General features: G+C 37.7%; 1 protein-coding gene across 1 annotated transcript in view; it reads right to left on the bottom strand.

Annotated features, from left to right (window-relative positions):
* Positions 1-23,120, bottom strand: part of HDAC8 (histone deacetylase 8) — a 338,343-nt gene that overhangs the window by 271,434 nt on the left and 43,789 nt on the right. The window lies entirely within an intron of this gene.

The following is a 23,120-nucleotide window of genomic DNA, read 5'->3' as shown; positions in this document are numbered from 1 at the left end:
TGGATGGACCTTTCAGAGCATGGATTGTGGCAGTTTCCCTAGAGCAGTGGTTCTTAACCTTCCTAATGCCGTGACCCTTTAATATAGTTCCTCATGTTGGGGTGACTACCCCCAACCATAATATTTTCATTGCTACTTCATAACTGTAATTTTGCTAGTTATGAATCGGGAAAACCCTGTGAAAGGGTTGAATGACCCCCAAAGGGGTCACAACCCACAGGTTGAGAACCGCTGCCCTAGAGTATCAGAGCAGACCATCTCCAAGTGGTTGAAGAATCAAAAGGACATTATGAGACGGCTCAGTAGTGGGTAAACCCTAGGGTCCAAGACTCAAAGTACTAACACCTGCCTATTCAGGACCTATGCCCAAATAGTAATTGAGTTCAACAACTACAGGCCTCTCAGTAAGAGATGGTTTTGATGAATGCTCTAATTAGTTGCTTCTCTCTTCTCAATGCACTGGGTTGATCAACAATTACCAGGACCCCCCTGGCAACATGGGAACCAGCCTCAAGACCAGGATTTTGGCTGAATCCATAATTAATTGTTTGTATACTACGATCCCTGTTGAGGCTAGGTTGGTGCAGAATTGCCTGCCTACCAGAGTTTCACAGCAGGTTTGCGAGGAAAAATCAGTGAGGATAAATCCGTGTTCAGATTCAAAAACAAAAACAAATTAACTAATAATAACACTATGCCTCGAAAGCAAGTCAGTTTCCACACACTTGTGGCAAAAGAAGAACACAGCACAAATAATTACACTACACAAAGATGTGTATTTGGAAGAGCTCCTGGAAGAAGAGAGGTCCACTAATCCTCCCAAGATAGAGATTACAGCAATGGTCTCCAGTTATTTTATGCAACAGGGGGAAAAATTAGATAGACACAGAGAAGAGACATATGCCATAATTCAAGAACTCAGATGTGCCTTGAGAGCTGACAAAATGAATGAAAAATAGAAATAATACAATTTCAAACAGAAATACAAAAGGCAAACAGCAGAATACTAGAACTCAACACCACTGTGAAAGAATGAAAATAATAATAAAAATATTGGAATAAAGAATTAGTGATCTTGAAGATGAATCTCTCCAGAACAAAATACAAGAAGAACAGGTTATAAAAACGACCAAAAATACTGATGACAAACTAACAATGCTATGGGACATCAACAACTGGAACAACATGTGCCTGATAAATGTCCTGGAACAGAAAGAAGAAATAACCACTGAGAAAATAGTTGATGAAATATTAAGAGATAACTTTCCTATCATCATGTTAGAACATAAAATAATTATACAGGAAATCCAGAGAACACCAAACAAAATTAACCCTAAAAGGAAATTTCCTCAACCTATAATAATCAAACTTTCTAGTATTACTGATATGGAAACAATGCTGAAAGCTACATTGCAATAAAATAACAATTAACTACAAAGGTCAAGAAATCAGGATAAGTGCAGATTTTTCTACCTGCAAGAAGGTAATGGAATGATATATTCTAAAGACTGAAAAGAAAAAATCGCCAACCAAGAATCCCATATCTAGCAAAATTATCCTAGATTTATGAGCGAGAAATAAAAACATTTACAGAAAAGGAAAAACTAAAGGACTATATAAAAACAGGACCCTTTACACAAAAAAACACTAAAAGGAATTCTATGAACATAAAATGTATAACAGACACCAACTTAGAAATATTAGAAAAGAAATTATTAGGAAAAAAGCATTCTACTGAAGCAATACTGAAAGTAAAATGGAACTAAATAAATTAAAAGAAATCATAGAAAATATGGCATATAAGGCCTTCCACAACACAACACTTACATACTACATCTAGTTTCATCTGTCTTATTTTGTGCACTAGCAATACTGAAATGCATATGCCATTTTTTTCTTGCCTTTTTGGGTTTGCTTTTTCTGTTCCTTTTTTTTTCTTTAATCATTTGATTAGGGGCTCATACAACTCTTATCACAATCCATACATACATCAATTGTGTAAAGCGCATTTGTAAATTCATTGCCCTCATCATTCTCAAAACATTTCCTCTCCACTTAAGCCCCCGGCATTAGGTCCTCATTTTTCCCCTCTCTCCCCGCCCCCTGTCCCTCATGAACCCTTGATAATTTATAAATTATTTTTTTGTCATGTCTTACACTGTCCAAGGTCTCCCTTCACCCACTTTTCTATTGTCCGTCCCCCGTGGTGGGGGTTATATGTAGATCCTTGTGATCAGTTCCCCCTTTCTACCCCACCTTCCATCCACTCTCCCAGTATCGCCACTCTCACCACTGGTCCTGAGGGGTTCATCTGTTCTGGATTCCCTGTGTTTCCAGTTCCTATCTGTACCAGTATACATCCTCTGGTCTAGCCAGACTTGCAAGGTAGAATTGGGATCATAATGGAGGAGGTGGGTGGAGGGGGAGGAAGCATTTAAGAACTAGAGGAAAGTTGTATGTTTCATCGTTGCTACACTGCACCCTGACTAGCTCGTCTCCTCCCCACGACCCTCTGTAAGGGAATGTCCAGTTGCCTACAGATGGGCTTTGGGTCCCCATTCTGCACACCCCCTCATTCACAACGATATGATTTTTTTGTTCTTTGATGCCTAATACCTGATCCCTTCGACACCTCATGATCACACAGACTGGTGTGCTTCTTCCATGTGGACTTTGTTGCTTCTCAGCTAGATGGCTGCTTGTTTACCTTCAAGCCTTTAAGACCCCAGATGCTGTATCTTTTGACAGCCAGGCAGCACCACCAGCTTTCTTCACCACCTTTGCTTATGCACCATTTTGTCTTCAGCGGTCATGTCGGGAAGGTGAGCACCATGGAATGCCAGTTTAATAGAACAACGTGTTCTTGCATTGAGGGAGTACTTGAGTGGAGGCCCAATGTCCATCTGCTACCTTAATACTAAGCCTATAAATATATGCACATAGATCTATTTCCCCATCATCATATATAAATATATTTGCATATGTACATGCCTGTATTTAGGCTTCTATAAATGCACAGGTTTTTAAGAATTTGGCCTTCATCTATTAAGTTACCAGCCTCATGTCCTGCCATCGGTCCATATATACATTATGCCATAGCCATGCTGAACTTCTGATAGCTCTTGACACAAGTCCCATTTTCTCAGTCTTCTAAGATCTCCTTTTCTCAGGCTTCTTCCCTGCATCTGCCTGGTTAATAATATTTTCTTACCCATTAACAGTCAGCTCAAGCATGACAACCATCTAAATGTTTCAAAAAGGTTGCTTTTATCTCAACGCTTCCTAGAACCCTAGCTAGTTTCACTGCCTTTATTTATGTGCTTTCATTAGTACCTGGTGCCTGTTACAATAATACTCGAGTATAAGCTGACCCGAATATCAGCTGACTAATTTTACCACAAAACTGCATAAAAATGTGCTGAAAACTCGGCTTATACAAGAGTATATAAGATAATCACATTGCAGTCCTATGTTTATTTGTCTGTCTTTCCCACTTGATCATGAGTTTCTTGAAGACAAGGATATAATATCAGTGAGGTTATTTATGGTTCTTTAAGGCACTGGCATCTTTCCGTGGAATATATCCCTACCCCACCCCAGTACACACGCATCTTTAAAATAAATAGATGCTTTCTTGACTTTATCGTTGCTGACCTCTTTGCCTGGCATAGGCCGGTCAACCCCTAAGTCGCTACTGTCCCCTTAGCACCTAGCAGAATAAGTACGCACTAAATCTGAATGAGTGAAGAAATAAAACAATGAGGTCAAGCTCAAATGCTATTTTCCTGACCTCTTTCTTAGCAGCCCTAGATTTAGCTGGTTGGTCTTCAACTCCAGCTCCCAGAGCATTTTGTATTTCCTTCTCATAGAACACCTGTGAAACTGAACTATTCACATGTTTGTCTCTTTGCTAGGCTGTCCTTAAACAGGAATTTTATCTTATTCATCTTTATATCTCTAGCCCCTAGCCCAGTATCAAGCATATAAGAAATGCTCAGAAAATACAGAATGCATAAATAAGTCCTAGAAATGAATCCCTAGGAATACTTGAATGGTGGTCATAGGACTGGGCAAAGTAGATATGTGGCTGCAGAAGAAAGAAGAGCTCGTAAGAGTAGTGGTGAAAGTCAAAGGGAGGCATAATTTTAGCACAGTGGAAGAAAGGATTTTACTAATTTTCTCAATGAATTAAGGATCAAATTGGAAGGACTGGGGAGAAGTGAGATCCCTGTAATAAAAAGGTGTTCAATCAGACCGTGGAGAATTCTTGGCAGTGATTTTGGGGAGGAAATTTCAATAGTAAAAGTGATGGTGCTAAGTGATGCTCAAGGCTTCTTTATTTAACTGTTTCTCTCAGAACAGCCCTGGTTTGGAGAACTGCTTCTCCACAAACTAGACCATTATTAGTCAACTGAGACACACTGGGCTGCTCACCATTTCTCCTTGAGGGCAAGAGTATGTTAACCATCCTCCTTATCATTATCATTCCTAGCTAGCATATAGTAAAGCTCAGCAACTATTGGCTGAATTGTATCTGATTATCCAGATATCAAAGACACTTCTCTTTCTACCTCAACAAATACCTGTTGAATGAAGTTCATTAAAATTATATTTATGTAACAAAGTTTGGCTCATGTCATTAATTATTATTCAATACCTAGTACATACTATAAGCAAGGCAACCTACTAGGTTTTGTGAGAGAGAAACAAGAGACTCTATCCCTCAGGGGTTCGTATTGTTGCAGCAGAAAAAAACAATGGCCACAATAAGTATAGCACAAGGTAGAAAGTACTTGGCACTGTGCATGCAATGTACTAGCTACTTGCGGTAGGCTGAATACTGGCCTCCATGTCTTCATTTCCAGAACCTGTGAATGTTACTTTATATGGCAAAAAGGGCTTTGCAAGTGTGATTAAATTAAGGATCATAAGGTTTACATATTATTTCAGATGACCTGGGTGAGACCTATTGTATTCTCAAGTATCCTATAAGAAGGAGATTTGACACAGAGGAGAAGGTGGAAGCAAAGTCAGAGAAGATGCTGCATTGCTGGTTTTGCAATTGGAGAAAGGAGCAAGTCAAGGGACGCAAGGAACCCAGCTTGTAGAAACTGGGACAGACAAGAAAACAAATTAAATTCTCCAGTCTCTGAAGGTAGCACAGCCTTGTCGGCATCTTGGTTTTAGCCCTGCCGGACACATTTTAAACGTCTAGCTTCCAGAACTGTAAGAGAATATATTTCTGTTGTGTTACGTTATTTATTATAGCAGCAAAAGGAAATTAATATGACACTCAAAAATATTTTTGAAGAAATGGGATTTTTTAAAGTTCTATAAAAGAACTAAAGATACAGGGTTCCCTACACAGTAGGCGAGAGCCTAAAAGCCTCAAAAGTGTTCCCAGTACATACAACTAGTTTTCCCCCTTAATCCAGTTAGCTAGGGGATTATTAGTGGACTTTATGGTTTGCCGACAGGAGGTGTGCGCGCAGGCAGTGGAAGGTGGTGTGCTGCTATGGCACTGCACAGTTCAAGCTGAAAATTAGCCAACAAAAACTACTAAATGGCTCACAATGAGTCCACATTCTGTTGTACATGGGCTGACCTGATGGCATCTAGCGACAGCAGCTTGTCAGTAATATTCCTGAAAACCGTTAGCCTCCTGTTGCCACCTTGGAAATCTACTTAGTGTTATTTCTAGGACTCTCAGTTGCCTGAATGCTGTGCCAGCAAATTTTCTTTTTACTGAGTTGCAATACCTATTTGCTTTAAACTGTTTAATGCTTTATTATATGAGGGGTACCCCCCCAAAAAACCGGATCCCCCCCAAAGCTACTGGTATGTATTTAAATTTCTTTTACAAAACAACCTTATCACCTTCAAAGTACTCTCCATTGCACTTGTCAAATCTGCAATTCCATTCTTGGAAATATGTTTAAAACTCATCTGGATGGCTGACAGCACCTCTCTTGTTTTTTCTTCACCTCTTCTAACGTCATCAAATAGCTGTCCTTTCATTTGTGGAAACAAAAGAAGTCACATGGAGAGAGGTCAAGCGAGTAAAGTGCGTGGGGCAAGAGAAGCATGCTGGTTTTTGCCCAAAACTGGTGCACTGAGGTGGCTGCGTGAGCAGGTGCATTGTCATGGTGGCAAAACCAGCCCCATCTGCCACAAATCAGGGCTTTTTTGTCACACACGGTTATGTAATCTTTTCAGAGCCTCTAAGTAGAAAGGTTGATTGTCTACGGCCATACCACCCTGTACACGCCCGATCTCGTCTGATCTCGGAAGCTAAGCAGGGTCGGGCCTGATTAGTACTTGGATGGGAGAAAGGTTGATTAACAGTCTGACCTGGTGGAACAAACTCCAAAGGCACTATCCTCCTCACATCACATCCGTTTTTTGGAGTGTGCCCACTTGTATAATATTTTATGTTGTTTTCAAGTTTTCTCAAACATGTTGAAAAACATAACAAGATCCTTAAAGACAAGGACCTGGATTTATATATTTCTGTACCTTCCATAGAGGAGTCCTAGTGACATAGTGTATACGCTTTGGGATACTATCTGAAAGGTAAGCAGTTTGAAATCATCAGCAGTTCTGGGGAGAAAGATGAGGCTTTCTACTCCGGTAAAGAGTTACAGTCTTGGAAGCCAGAGGGGAAGTTCTACCCTCTGTCCTATAAGGTCACCATCAGCTGGAATTGACTCAATGGTGGTGAGTTTAGTTTGGTATCTTCCATAATACTAGTTATTCCAGAGGTATTCAATAAATATTTATTTATTGCTAATAATCAAGAAGCCGGGTACAGGGAGTAGAGGAGTGCTATTGTGTGTTTCTATTTCTACGCCATAACTAACTAGATGACTAACTTAACTCAGCAATCAAACATGAATTGCTATCTCTAATATGGTCTACGCCTATATTTTATTCAGTCAATGTATATACAAGTAAAACAAATAAAATTTGGTCTCTATTACTGAAGGCTTGAATGACAAAGACTGATTAATTAACACACTAAACTATAACATGATATACTATTGGTAAAACCAGACACTACTAAAAGAAATGAAAGCAATTAACTCTGCCTATGAGAGACAAGAACCAAGACAAAGGTGGCAATTAAGTTGTACTGTGAAAGAAGATCAGCTGCCCAGAAAGACAAGAGGCAGGTAGGGAAAAAGTCGGAAGACACAGAGGATTAGTAGTATAATCCTCGAGCAAGGAATGGTAGGTAGGTAAGAATGTTAGAAAGGCAAGTCTTATCGATTGAAATGTGTCAGTCCAAAATACACATTGAATCATGTGAAAGTCTTAGCCAGAACCATTAGACAACAAAAGGAAATCAGGAGAATACAACTGGACAAAGAAGTAAAGCTCTCGCTATTTTCAGACGATATGATTTTATAGAGAGAAAACTCTAAGAAATCCACAAAAAGATTCTTGGAAACAATTGAGGATTTGGTAAACTAGCAGGACACAAAAATAACAAGCAGAAATCAACTGGATTCTTATATACCAGTGAAAGCTGCAAAAAAGACATGAAGAAAACAATACCATTTACAATAGCCACATGAAAAGATGAAATACCTAGGAATAAATCTAAGCAAAGAAACAAAGGACCTATACAAAAAAAAAATACTGAACATTATTACAAGACACCAAAAAAAACCCCTACACAAATGGAAAACTATAGCATGTTCATGGTTAGGAAGACTTAATATTGTGAAAATGCGCTGTTGACTGCACAACACAATCTACAAATAAAATACAATTCCGATCCAAATCCTAACTTCATTCATTTAAAGAAATGGAAAAATTAGTTACCAACTTTATATGAAGAAGGAAGAGGTCCAGGGTAAGCAAAAAATTCTTCAAAATGAAGAAAAAAGTAGAAGGTCTTGCACTACCTGACCTCAAAACTTACTACATAGCGACAGTAGTCAAAACAGCCTGGTACTGGTATACTGATAGATACATAGACCAATACATGGATAGAAACCTCAGAAATAAAAGTATCTACCTACAGGCAACTGATTTTCAACAAATAACCAAAGAATATTAAATGGCAAAGGGATACTCTCTTCAATGAATGGTACTTGAAATATTGGTTCTCCATCTGCAGAAAAATGAAACAAGACCCATATCTTATCCCATGCACAAAAATTGAATTCAAGATGAAACAGAGACCTAAATGTAAATCTCAGAACTATAAGGATGATCAATGAGAAAATTGGGACAAACTTAAGGGCCCTATTGCAGGGCATACACAGACTACCAATTATCATAAAGGAAGCACACATAATGGAAAACAAAATAGAATGACTGAGAGCTATTAAAAATAAAACACTTAAGCACATCAAATGACTTCATCAAAATAATAAAATAAGGGCCCACAGATTGGGAAAAAATCTTTAGCAATGAAACAGGCAAAGGATTAATTACAAAATCTACAGAATTCTGTAATATCTCAGTAAGAAAGAATCAAATAATCCAATTAAAAGGTGGACAAAGGACATGAGTAGGCATTCACAGGAGACAACATACTACACGTGGATAGCTAACAAACATATGAAGAAATGCACACAAACACTAGCCATCCAGATGATACAAATCAAAACAAGACACCACCTGACACCCACAACTATAGCCCAATTAAATTTTTTGTAAAAAAAGAAACAAAACAACAAATGCTGGAGAGAGTGTGGAGTGATTGAAAATACACTGTTGGTGGGCTTATAAATATATACAACCATTGTGGAAAGCAATAGCTACCTAAAACAATTGGAAAGAGAAATCCCTTAAGACCCAGCAATACCTCTGCTGTACCCGAAGAAGTAAGAGACAAAATACAAACAAATATATGCTCCCATGTTCGTCGCAGCACTGTTCACATATAGCAAGATGGGGAAATCAGCCCAAACGTCCATCAGTAGAAGAATGGATAAATAAACTCTGGTACACACACAAAACTGGTGAAACCACGAAACACTACATGACAAGGATGGGTCTGGAAACTATTATACTTAGTCAATCACAAAAGGACAAATACTAAGACAAAGGCAAGCACCTGTTCTCAGGTCATGTAATTTCTAATTTGGTCTCCCAAGCAACAAGGTGATGTGCCTGGATCTAACGCTCATGATCCACATCACCCCTCTTGTTTGTCTATTTTAATAACCAATTCAACAGAGGAGGCCTCACCTCAGCTGGGGTCAGTTTCTGGAGTAGAGAGAGGAGAACAATCAGTCTCTGCTATATAACATGTCTTACGGTTACCCCAAATCAACAGACACTTCTACAAGGGTGCTCAGTGAACCCCAATGGAAATTCAAGTCCAGAGGTGGTGGGGGGTGGGGGTGGCAGGGGTGGGAGGACAGTGATCTTTGTCTCAGAGGAGGTGACTTCACTTTGGCTGATGGATAAACCAATCCTCTATTGGGAAAAATGCTTAAGATTACTCCAAAAGGAGAATGCACCTGGTATTTATTTATTATGTTCTTAATTGGGTACTTTTGACCAAATTTCTATCCAGCCCTTGGTGACCCAGGCTGCAGGCTATAGACAGCCTGGACTTTTAGACTTTGTTTTTTCAAGGTGTTTCACAGGTTATGCCAGAGGATCAGATTTGGAAATCCCACTAAGCAAACTAGACTTTACCTTTAATGCACCTACAACAAATTAAAGGAACTGAAATAATCCTTTGGACTTAAGGCTGAAAATCTTTAGTGTGAGAATAAGTACATGAGTACTATTCTAAGGTTAAGGAATTGAAAATTATTGGACTTCGGTTCAAATCTCTTGCACAAGAATCTGCAACTTAAAACTACCACATATATTTGTTCGTTTCATACTCTTTACTTTATTATGATGTATCATATTTCAGCAGGCATAGTTCTCCCTTAGTGAGTGTTATTGAAAGTTGCATACAAGTGATCTTCAAAAAGTTCATGGAAAATGTGTTATTATGAAAAAAAAACACTGATTAAAAAAAGTTTGCACCAAAATATGCTGTTTGTATCACATATATGAACTAAGTTTTTATAACATGTATGAACAGGATCTAGATTGAGGCACTAAAAAGGTTAAGACATCAGCCTTGTATACAGCCCCTATCAGAGCAACATGAATTCTACTAAAATTGAAGCAAGAACAAACACCAAATTTATGGTAAAGCCTGAATGGAAGAATGGTGAAATCACTGATATTTCACAAGAAGTTTATAGGGGCAATGCTATGAGAAAATCAGCAATTTACAAATGGATAACTTGTTTTAAGAAAAATAAGATGATGCTGAGGATGAAGCCCACTGAGGCAGACCATCCACATCAAGTTTCAAGAAAGCAATCTTGTTGGTACTCTGAGAGTTCAGAGGACAATGATTAACAGTAGAAACCATAGCCAACACCACAGATTGTTTCAGCTAACACAATTCTGACTGAAAAATTAAAGTTGAGCACATGCTCTGTTCAATGGGTGCCAAAACTATGGTGTCCTGATCATAGAAAGAGCAACGCTTTCTGTGGAAATTTAAACCAGTTATGAACCTGAAGCATTTCTTTGAAGAATTATAATCAGAGATGAAACATGATTTTACTAGTATAATTCTGAAAACAATGCACACTCAAAACAATGACTTTCATGAGATGGAAGTGTTCTAGTCAAACAAAAAGTGGACCAGTTATAAATTAAAGGTCATGGCAACAGTTTTTGGGGGATACTCAAGACATTTTGCTTGTTGACTTTCTGGAAAGCCAGAGGGTGTTGAGAACATTACCCAAAGCTTTGGCAGAAAAACACCCCCAGCAAAACTTCACCAGAGTCTTTCTCCGTCATCATAATGTTCCTGATCATTCCTCTCATCAAACAAAGGCAATCTTCTGACAGATTTGATAGAAAATCATTAGTCATTAGGCATCTACTTTATAGTCCTGGTTTGGCTTCTTCTAACTCCATTTTGTTTCCTAATCTTAAAAACATTTTAAAGGGCATCCATTTTTCTTCAATTAAAATGTAAATCAGAATGCACTGACACAGTTAAATTTCCAGCATCTTCAGTTCTCTAGAGATGTACTAATTGGCTGGTATTATCATTTATAAAAGTGCTTTGATCTTGATGGATCTTATGATCTTATAAATAAACCTTATATTTTCTTTATCTTCTAATTTCATTTTCCAAGAATGTTTGAAGCACCTTGTATTATTGCATTACCAATAAACCTGAATTCTCCCTTATGCAAAAGGCATCCCTTAATTAAAATGTTATACTGCAAAGAGTGTGTCTCAACTGGGGAATTACTATAAAAACCATAGCTTGTAAACAAAACAATGAATAAAATCAGTTTTTTGAAAAGTGTAGATCTGAAGAATCCCCAATTCTTCATTTTCCTCTAGTTTAGGGCAAAAAAACCTGGGATCATTAAAATACATGAGTATACTACAATATCTACAAGGTCTGATATTTCTTTTTTTTAAATAGCCTGAGATGTAATTCACATACTACACTATTCACCCATTAAAGGCACAATTCAGTGCCTTTAAGTATATTCACGGAGTCATGCACATATTCATCAGTAAAATCAATTTTAGGGCATTTTCATCACTCTAAATAGAAATCCCATATGCATCAGCAGTCACTATTTTCCACAACCACACCCAGGCCCTGAATAGCACTACTTTTTGTCCTTGTAAATGTACCTAATCTGGACATTTCATACATTTGGAATCATTCCGCTTATGGTCCTTTGTGACTAGATTCTTTTTAGCATAATATTTTTAAAAATATTTAATAGTATTTTGTTAAAGCGTATACAGCAAAACAGGTTCCCATTGTCAATTTCCACACAAAAAGTTCATTAACAATGGTTACATTCTGCACATTGTGTCAATAGTCTTAGTTTTCCATTCTAGGGGTTCCACTTCCATTAGCTTAGTCACACTGCCCCAACTTTCTCATCTTTGCTTTAAAACAACTGTGTTCATTTGGCCTCATATAGGTAATTTATTTAAAATAGTATAGTACTTGAGAGTAACATTTTTTACTTTTCAGGATAACCTGCTATTTGGTTAAAAGATTAGTTCAGGAGTTAGTTTTGGTTCAAGGTTTAAGGAGTATCTCAGGGCAATAGGCTCTGGGATTATTCCAGTCTCAGTGGGTCCAGTAAATCTGAATTTTTTAAAAATTTAAAGTTCTGTTCCACATTTCTCTCCCTCTCTATCAGGATCCATCTATTGTAACCCTGAATAGAACCTTTGGTAATGGTCATCAGGCTCTATCTAGTTCTTTTGGTGTCAGGGGAGAAGAGGCTGTGGTTTATGGAGACAATTAGTCTTACAGTTTGGTCCCTTCTCTGATCTTGGGTTTCCTTCTTTCCCTTTTGTTCCAGATGAGTAGCGATAAATTGCTAAATCTTCGATGACTGCTCACAAGCTTTTAAGAACTGTAAGCAGTGACATACAAAATATGGCTCTTCTAGTTGAAGTCTTTCTAACTGCAACTAAATCACTGATTAAGATTATGCAAATTTGTAGTGTTTTGGGCCCACCAAGGGGATTCGATAGCTTGCTAATAATGTAAATAAGGTGCTTGGTATACAGAAGGAAACACTTTCCATTCCTACACTAACCTCATAATTGTTCTTAAGTTTGAGACCCTTGTTCAGACCACTGTTCAATTCATCTCATCAAGGGTTTTCTCCTTTTCCCAGCCCCTTCATTTTACCAATCATGATGTCCTTCTCCAGAGATGGGTCTGTCTTGATAACATGTCCAAACTACATGAGACAACGTCTCACTATCCTTGCCTCTAAAGAGCATTTTGGTTGCACTTCTTTCAAGACAGATCTGTTTGTTATTTTGGCAGTCCATGGCATACTTTCAATATTCTTCACCAATACTATACTTCCTTTGATCTTCCATATTCAAATAAATTATATGGAACCTTCCACCTACAGATAACTGACCAATGAGAAAGGGCTACTAAAAAACATTAAATGGGTAAGAGACAGTCTCCTCAGCAAATGGTGCTGGCAAAATTGTATTTCCACCTGTAGAAAAATGGACCTGTAACTCAGGCAATATACAAAATAAACTCAAGATGTATTGAAGACCTAAATGTAAATCCAAGAATTATATAGATCATCAATGAGAAAATAAGGATATGTAAGGGTCCTAATATGTTACAGAAACATACTACCAAACATAAAGAAATATATATATGCAGCAAAAGACAAAGTAGGTAACTGGAACCTACTAAAAATAAAGCATTTGTGTGCATCAAAAATTTTCATAAAAAGAATAAAATGAGAACCAAGAGACCAGGGGGGGAAATGGCAAGGAAACATTGGACAAAGGACTAATTTTGAAAATATTTAAGAAACCATTATCACCTAAACCAAAAAAGGCAAATAATTCCATTAAGAATAGGGCAGAGCACATGGAAGTTACTTTACTATCTCTCAAAAAGCTGATAATACTACCACTAAAGCAGAACAGGGATATATAAACACCTTAGATAGTTTCTTAGTGGTATGGCAAGAGAGGTTGGGAGGAAATGGGGAGCTAATAACAATGAGTACAACAAAGAAAAAATGTTCTAAAATCGATTGTAGTTATGAATGTACAACTCTTTAAATCTGATTAAACTATTGAATAGAATGTTATGCGAATTATATGTCAATAATACTGATTTTATTAAAGGAAGGAAGAAAGGAAAGGAGGGAGGAAGAGGGGAGGGAGGGAGGGAGGCACAGCACCTAGTGGGCATCTTGGGATTTTGGAAGCAACATGTCCCTCATTTGGGTATGCTAGTCTCTCTCGCCTAGATAAACCAAGTGAGTTGAAGAGCTACCAGCTTTGAGTGCAGCCCAGGAGCTGGGTGTGCTCTAAACCAGTGCATACCCTCATGATTTGGAGCAAACCCCTGCAATCCTCTGCTTCCAAAATCTGTGAAAACTCTATGGAACGTAGTTATGCTCTCAACTATGTTGCTCAAAACAAACTATGGATAGCCTTGAGAAGAATGGGAATTATGCTTATGTGTGGAACCTGTACACGGATCAGGAGGCAGTTGTGTAAACAAAACAAGGGAATACTGCATGGTTTAAAATCAGGAAAGGTGTGCATCAGGGTTATATCCTGTCACCACACTTATTCATTCTGTGTGCTGAGCAAATAATCAAAGAAGCTGGATATATGAAGAAGGATGAGGTATCAGTATTGAAGGAAGGCTTAAATTAACAACATGTGATATGCAGATGATACAACCTTGCTTGCTGAAAGTGAGGAGGACTTCAAGCACTTGCTGATGAAGATCATGGATTGCAGTAGTTACTATGGATTACAGTTCAATGAAGAGAACAACAAAATCTTCACAACTGAACCAATAAGCAACATCATAATAAACGAAGAAAAGGTTGAAGTTATCAAGGATTTCATTTGGCTTGGATCCACAATCAATGCTCATGAAAGCAGCAGTCAAGAGATCAAATGATGCACTGCATTAAGTACATCTGCTACACAAGACCTCTTTAAAGTGCTGAGAAGCAAGGATGTTACTTTGAGGACTAAGGTGCGGCTGACCTATTCCATGGTATTTTCAATCACCTCATATGCATGTGAAAGTTAGACAATGAATATGGAAGATCAAAGAAAACTCAATGCATTTGAACTATGGTGTTGGTGAAGAATATTGAAAGTACCATGGACTGCCAAAATAACAAACAGATGAAAAGAAGAAGGCTTTTGATGAGATGAAATTCGCACAGTGGCTGCATTAATGGGCTCAAACATAAGAACAATTGTGAGGATAACGTAGAAATGAGAGATGTTTCCTTCTATTACACATAGGGTCACTATGAGTTAGAATCGACTCAACAGTAGCTAACAATAATAACAATATCTACATCTCAACTTTGATCTCCCTTGTAATATGGATATGCTTTATTTTTTAAGCAATTTAAGGTAAATGATAGTTAATAGCATGAAAGTGAGCCAAAACTAACCAGTTTATATAGGGAAATTTCGTAGACTGAATTATGTTCCCCCCAACTATGTCTCAACATAGCTAGGCCATGATACTTAGTCTGTGTCATTGTAGCTCCATTTTGTAGCTGATATAATTATCCTCCACTTTTGTTAGTTATTTTAAATCCTAACCTCTATACATTAATGAGGCATGATTAGTGTGAAGTATACCTTGAGTCACTGACTTGCGAGAGGGTGTGTGTGATTCAGGTCCCTCCGTTACTCAAATCACCAGCTGACTCAAGTCACCACTCTTATTAAAGTCACATTTTATCTTACAAGAAATGCATGGAAAGATAAGCAAACTGAGAAAGATGGGCTTCACTACTGCCAAGAAAAAACAGCAAAGGGAAGAACATGACCTTTAGATCCAGACCCTATGCTGAGTACTTCCCCTAGAACATGGGAATTATAACACCACGGGAAAGACTGAAAGCAAGACACTTGTAGATCTCTACTTAATACTAGTCCCACAGTTAAGACAAGGACCTTTCCCTAGATGACATCCTGAATTCAGATTTCTAGCCTCCTTAACTGAGAAAACGGATTTTTGTTTGTTAAAGCAATTTTACTTGTATGGTTTCTGTTACAGCAGATGACTAAACAAAATTACTAAAACAGGGACTAAAATCACGATCTTGGGCTTATTAGCACTATATTCTAACTGCCTGAGCTAAATAGCTACAGATATTGCCAGAAAGCAAACAAATCTTTCATCGGGAACAAAAACCCATCCAAGCATGTAATGTGAGGTAAGTCATCCCACCTGAATAAATTGCATTCAATGTTGAGCCTTTTGGAAAATTATAATCTAATAGGGTAGAAAGACTCCTGATTTATCTGAACAGTTTTAAAATTTCTACAATTTGTATCATTCCTCCTAACAATTTTATTTCGTTTGAATGGTGCAAATTCCAAAGATTTACACCACATTTACTGCAAAAGTAATATACATTTTAAAGAAAATTTTAGTAAATGTTGCCATTCTTTAAAATGAAGTACACCTGGAAGGGCAAACAGAAGTCTATAAAGTCAACAAGTGTTTAGTACGTTCTTTTTGAATGTACATCCTCTTATAGTAACTTTACAGATAAGGAATCCTGGCCAAGGCATTAATAAAAGCTTCAGAATCTTCAAGATAACTCCTAGAGGAAGTTGTAATAATCCCTCAGAGACATTTTGTTAGTTGTCTGGAATAAAGCCCACAACTACCGCTGGATTCATCCTGTATGTTTTGTCATTACTGTTATGATAAAGCACATAAATCAAAAGACTAGTTATTTCAGTTCTTCTCAATTTATACCTTACCGTGATTTGCTTCAAGTCTCTAGAAGAGTTTAAAGAGTCATTTTTACTAAACTTCAAAAGACCATATCTTTTTTTAGACTAAATTATATATGGCACGGAAAGTAAAAATTCACAGAAGAAAAATTCATTGAATTCTAACAAAGAATTTAGAAAGCTAATGTACCATACTAGCATTCCAACTAAATTAAGTAGTATCAGTTGTATAAGAATCTGTGTCAGTATTAGATTTAAACATTTGAAACTATGCTAAAAAAAGAAAGCTGAGTTTTATCTCATAGTAAAGACAGGTTGGGATAGAAATTTAAATTTAGGTAAAGCTATGGAACAACATGTGACTTTATCCAGTTCATACTTTCTTCTTTTTCTTTTAAGTTCTTATATATAAATTCTGACACTAAAAATTAAGATTCTCACTATAGTTCAGATGTTGGGGGTAGCGAATAAAACATCATAGTTCTAGATATATGGTTTGAATTTCAACCAATAATTTCCATTTTGTTTTCTTTCAAAAAATTATGAAAACATCAATGGGTTTGGTGACTGTAAGTAATAAATAGAAAAGCTTACTCCAAGTGCAGCCTATATTAGAACATTCGCCAATGCCATAAACCATAAACCATAGGTTCTCACACTTACTTGGTCTACTGCCCCCTTTCCAGAAAAACATTAATCAGCACCCACCTGGCAATCAAAAACTGCTGTACTGAGGTCCATAATCCAGGATAAAGTATAGGTATCTGCTTTTGCAGCCCCCTGGACCCCTGGTGGTGTAGTAGTTAGGCATTGGCCTGTGATCCACATGGTCGGCAGTTCAAAACCACCAGCAACTCCGTGAGACTGGGATTTCTACTCCCATAAACAGTTACTGTCTCGGAAACCCACAGGGGGTTATGAGTCAGCATTGACTGGATGGCATTAAGTTTGGGTTTGATGGATCATTGCAGTACACACACCCCAGGGGGCAATATCACCCACCTTGGGAAACACTGCATAGACACTTGCCCTTCTCTAGCAAGAAGCAGCTTCAAGAACTGTTCATATTTTAAAAGCAGATGCTAGAAAGAACAATAAAAATGAGCTATATTTCTCAGGCTATTGGGATTGATCCCATTAAACATACTGAGAAATATTAAAAAATATATACAAGGTGGGCTTCAAAAAAGTTCATAAGGAAAAAAAGTCCATTATCATTTAATTCCATTTTCCACAAAATTTTTTGAAGTCTCCTTGTAAAATAGAAAAATTGTTAATATTGAGAACTATAACCATTCTTCCAAACTATCAAGGTTATCAAAAGCAAGAACATTGAACAGCTATCACAGCCAAAGAGGAGACATGGTGACTAAATGTAATATGAAGTTCTGGAACAGAAAAAGGGCACTAACTAAAAACTAAGGAAATCAGGATAAATTATAAACTTCACTTAATAATAATGTTCTAACATTAGTTCATCAATTATAATAAATATATCATACTAAGGCAAGATGTTAAGCTATGGGTGGGAACTCTCGCTATTGTCTCTTCAATGTTGATGTAAATCTAAAACTATTCTGAAAAAATAGTCTATCAAAACATAAAAACTGGGCTGTATTTCTCAGGCTATTTAAAATGGTTGCACAGTACTGCAATACTGAGGGCCTAGACTCATGGGGCTAGATCGTGGAAAACAGGTTTCATGAGCAACTTAATCCCCATTTGAAGAAACAGAGTTAACAATTCTGGCAGGGACAAAAACTCCCAATTGAACTGCATCCCCTATCAGCTGGCAAACCATGAGGGAGAGAGGAACTTAGTGCAAGACCAGAGTCCATTCATGGGGCTTTAATGATTACTAGCTAACACATTACAACATATATCATTGTCTGATACTATCATTTGCACAAATAAAGAATATAAATTCCAAGCCTGAATCTTTTCATCTTCTTGACTAAGAGTGTTTAGGCAATAAAAATCATGGATATTGTATTATTAGCCAGGTTATAAAAACTGATAGTTTCTTGAAACTACTGACCACAGTTAATTAATAGAAAGCACATGTCATGATTTAGAATCTATTGATTCTAAATATGAATCCCTTCATTCAAACTATAAATATTTATGGAAGATCTATTATGAGCCAGATATTAGGCTGATGAAAAGAAATTAGTTCAAGAGAACACTGTGAACTGATGAAACAGTTTAGAGGAACATCAAATCAATAAATAGAAATGTGAAACACATTAATAAAATCTTGTTAAATAGGAAACATTCTTGATTTAACATCACATGCCCTCTAGTGGTCTTGGTTAAAATGTGATGCTTACAAAACAGTTTGGTAATGTCTCCTTTGAAAGGAACCCTGATGATGTAGTGGTTAAGTGTTAAGCTGTGATATGCAAGGTCAGCAGTTCAAAACCACCAACACTTCTGACAGAGAAAGACAGGACTTCCTACTCCCATAAACAGTTACAGTTTCGGAAACTCACAGGGGCATAAGGTCATTATGAGTCAGTATTGACTCGATGGCACTGAGTTTGGTATTTTGTTTTTAACATCCATTATGCTCGAACTCTGCTTTTATGAATTTGTGAGCACTCTAATCTCTGACTGTTGTGTACACTGAATTGCTGTGTGTGTTTCTTAGAATTTCATATCTGTTAAGATATTACCATTACAGGAGGATCCAAACATGGTGGACTAGGCAAATATGATACACAGACTTTCTAAAACAAAGGCTCAAGAAACTAAGTCCAAGGGATCCTGATGATAATCCTTGAACCCACAGCTTCAAAGGAAAGGATAAAGAAGTAGATCAAACATTGACAAGGAAGAATGAAACAAAAGAGGCAAATAGGAGGCAAATGGAGCGGTGAACCACCAAGTAGTACAGCATACTATTCTGAATTATCGCAAGTAGAATCTGATCTGAGCAGGAACCAGACTAATGGGCTCTACTCGCCTACAGCTGTACCCACACCCACATCAGTGATCAGTGACCAGAGTGGTGTGATCTTTCTGCTTACTTTGCAAAACTTCCCAGTGACCAGATGGAGAGACCAGTCTCCCCACCTGGCATCCAGTCAAACTATATCCCCCCACACATACCAGTATTAAGCGACTTTTCTTTCCCTTTATCTTTCTCCATAGTTCTTCCCTCTTGCCCCCTTTTCTATTTCTCTTTTCTCCCTCTTCCTTTACCCCTCTCCTCTTTTCTGTTCTCATAGAGCAGATGCTCCTCCCTCCACTGACCTATTGTTAGTAGTGCCAACCCTCCTCCCTCCTACATGGGGCAGCTAACTAGCACTTTAACCAGTACTGTGCTTCTTTCCTCTTTCCTAGTTCTTCCCTCTACGCTATCTTTTTCATTTTCATTTTCCTCCCCCAATCTTTCTTTGAGCCCAGGAAGCAAGAGCCTATACCCATGCCCCCTGCATCTAGGGTCAGCAGCACCCACTCCCATCCCTCCATGGAAAGCAGAGTAAACTCCACAATCCAGCTGCAGCTGTTTTTGGTGACTAAGGCTTGTACAAGAATGATGCCATTTTTTCTTTTCATCTTAGTTCTTTCATCTTTACCTTCTCTTATTTAGTTCCTTTCCTCTATCGCTTCCCCTCTTCATTTTTTCCATTCCATCGAGAAAGCACACTGCCCCCTGACACCACTCCCGCTTGGCAGCTAGCACTTATGCAAATATTATTCTGCTTTTGATTGTTTATTCTTTCTTCTTTTCCTTTCTTATTAAGTCTCCCTTCTTCCACATCCCCCTTTGCTTTAATTATTTTCTTTTTCCTCCCCACCCTTTTCCCCTCTCTTTCCCTAACAGTTAGGAGCCAGAGACCCTACTCAGCCATACACACCATCTCTATGGCACCAGTGGCTAGGCAAATGCCATTACCTATTTTGGCACCACTGGATCAACAACAGATGGCAGCCAGCACCACACTGCCTATCTTATGCTGCTCTGCATGATTAGAGACTTGTGCCAGCACCCTCACCCACTACTAAGCTCACCCAGAAGGAATAGGTGAGTTCCCCACAACCAAATCAACCTAGAGACCAGTGGCAAACACCCCAGTAAGCCAAATGCTCAAACCCAGGAACCTCTGGTGGCATAATGGTTAGGCACTGGGCTGTCATCTGCAAGGTCTGCAGTTCATAACCATTAATCCCTCCTCAGGAAAAAGTTGGGGCTTTCTACTCCCATAAACAGCTACAGTCTTGGGAACCCACAGGATGGGGGAAAAGCTACAAAGCCAATGGCAACCATAAAAAGGCCAGAGTAGTAACATTAATTTCCAATAAAATAAACATGAAGGCAAGTAACATATTGAGAGAAAAAAATACACATTACATAATGATTAAAGAAATAATATACCAGGAACATAAAACCATAATAAACACATACATACCCAATGAAAGACCCTCGAAATACAGTAACCAAATCCTTGTAAAGTTGAAGAGATAAATCAACTGTTCCACAATAATAGTAGGAGACTTCAATATACTGCTCTCAAGGAAATACATATCATTGGGAGAGAAATTCAATAAAGAAACAGAAGAATTAAACAACACAATCAGGTCACCTCCTAGATATACATAAAGCACTCCACCTGACAACTGTACAGTGTATGTTGCGCAGCACACATGGTACATATTCCAAAGTAAAAAACACAAGCTAGGCCACAAAGCAAGCCTTAAAAAAGTCAAATACACTGAGATTCTATGATCCATTTTTCTCATATCACAATGCTACAAAACTAGAAATCAACTCTAGAAATATCAGGAACATTTGCTAGATACCTGCCTTCATGAAAGCATCACCAAAGATAAGCAAAGTGTGGTGAAGAAAGCAGAAGGTGCCTGGCTATCAACTGGAATAGTGTCTGGGGTCTTAAAGGCTTGAATTCAAACAAGCAGGCATCTAAATGAGGCATCAACTAAGTCCACACACCAGCCTGTGTGATCCAAAGATGGCAATAACAAAATCCCAATATGACGAGGGAAAAAGTATCAGAGCTTAAGTTGTGAACAGCTAATTTATAGAAGGCAATAGAGGAAGTGGGAGCCCAAAATCCATCTACAGAGTATCTAGTCAGATTAAGCCTCTGGCAGATCCCCTCTAACCACAAGTGAGGGACTGGAACAGCTTTACTATCAGACAGAGATCATTGTAACCTTGATTATGGTGGATCAAACCATGGTATACGGTAATAATGATACTTGGTCACTTGAAATCCCTCTTGAACCAACCTGAATGTTCTCTAGGCTCAAGTATTCTCACTTGTTCCATGACAGAAATTTCTTCTCTGTCCTTTTAAATACTGATGGTGGCCTTTTCTTTCTTCTTTCTTTGTAGTCTTCTTTATATATAGTATTATTATTACTTCTTGCTGTTTTGTTTCTGTTTCTGTTGGGTTTCTCAGTTTGTGGAACACAGAAGGAATGGATCCTTAGAGATAATAACTGTTGAAATCGTTTATCAGCGATATCAGGGGGAGGGGGATAGGGGGTGGGAAGGATGAAGGATTTGGGGAGCAAATAATGAATGTGGGAGGAGAGAGGGAGCATTAAAACTCATTGTAATGATGTATATGCAAATTTTAAAGTGATTTAACCATGGAAATATATGATATGTGAATATTATATCAAGAAAACTACTTTAAAAATTGAAAGAAAGAAACAAAACTTGACCTACGGTTACTATGGATGAAGAAGAAGGAATTGTTGCTTAGGGGACACTGAGTTTACGTTACTGGTGTTGGCATAATTTGGAAAAAGATATAAATAATAGTTATATAACATGAAGCGTATCATCAACACAATTATACATGTAAAGTTATGGAATTGGAGAATGTTTTGTTGTGTATATTTTAGCCACAATGGGGGAAAAATTACATGAATAGCAATGAGTACAAGTAAGAATAAAATGTTCTAGAATTGAATGTGAAGATAATTATACAACTTTTTGATATGATTTAATTACTGAATTGCATGATGTGGATGAAGTGCTAATAAAGCTGTTTTAAAAAAAGAAATAACAGGAACATAAAGACAAACATGTGAACACTGAACAGATACACCTTAAAAATGACAGGGCAATAGAACAGATGAGGGATGAAATTAAGAATTTCCTTGAAACAAACTAGAATAACATAGCATATCAAATCTTTCAGGATGTAGCAAATACAGTTATCCAAAGGCTATTTATAGCAATGAAGGCACACATGGAAAGAGAGGGAAAAAATAAAATCAATACCTTAACACAATGCCTCCAACAGCTAGAAGAAGGGCAACAGCATAAACCTCCAATATCAGAGGAAATCACAAACATTAGTACAAAAAAATTAATGAACTGGAGAGCAGGGAAACAAAGGGAAAAAATCAACAAGACAAGTTGATTCTTTGAAACCAAAAACAAACCAAACTCACTGCCATCAAGTCAATACTGACTCATAGAGACCCAATAGTGCAGGGTAAAACTGCTCCCTGAAAGTTTCTGAAACTCTAGCTATTTGTGGGAGGAGAAGGTCCCATTTTTTCCCCCAGAGTAGCTGGTAGTTTCAAAAGGTTGACCTTGTAGTTAGCAGCTAAACACCAGACCACTATGTCACCAGGGCGCCAATGGTTCTTTGAAAGGATCATCTAAATTGACACACTACTGGCAAATGTACCAAAGGAAAGAATGAAGATGCAAACATCTATAATTAGAGATGAAAAGTGCTACATCCTTATTCGAAGATAGACCACATGCTGGGGCATAAGGCAAATCTACATAAATTTAAGCACATTGATATCATACAGACTTCTCT

The sequence above is a fragment of the Echinops telfairi genome, unplaced genomic scaffold (genome assembly GCF_000313985.2).
Source record: "Echinops telfairi isolate 266 unplaced genomic scaffold, ASM31398v2 ScPeMD7_34;HRSCAF=130, whole genome shotgun sequence".
In the NCBI taxonomy this organism is placed as follows: Eukaryota; Metazoa; Chordata; class Mammalia; order Afrosoricida; family Tenrecidae; genus Echinops; species Echinops telfairi.
The sequence above is the reverse complement of the archived record's forward strand: the minus strand, read 5'-3'. Positions and strand labels throughout refer to the sequence as shown.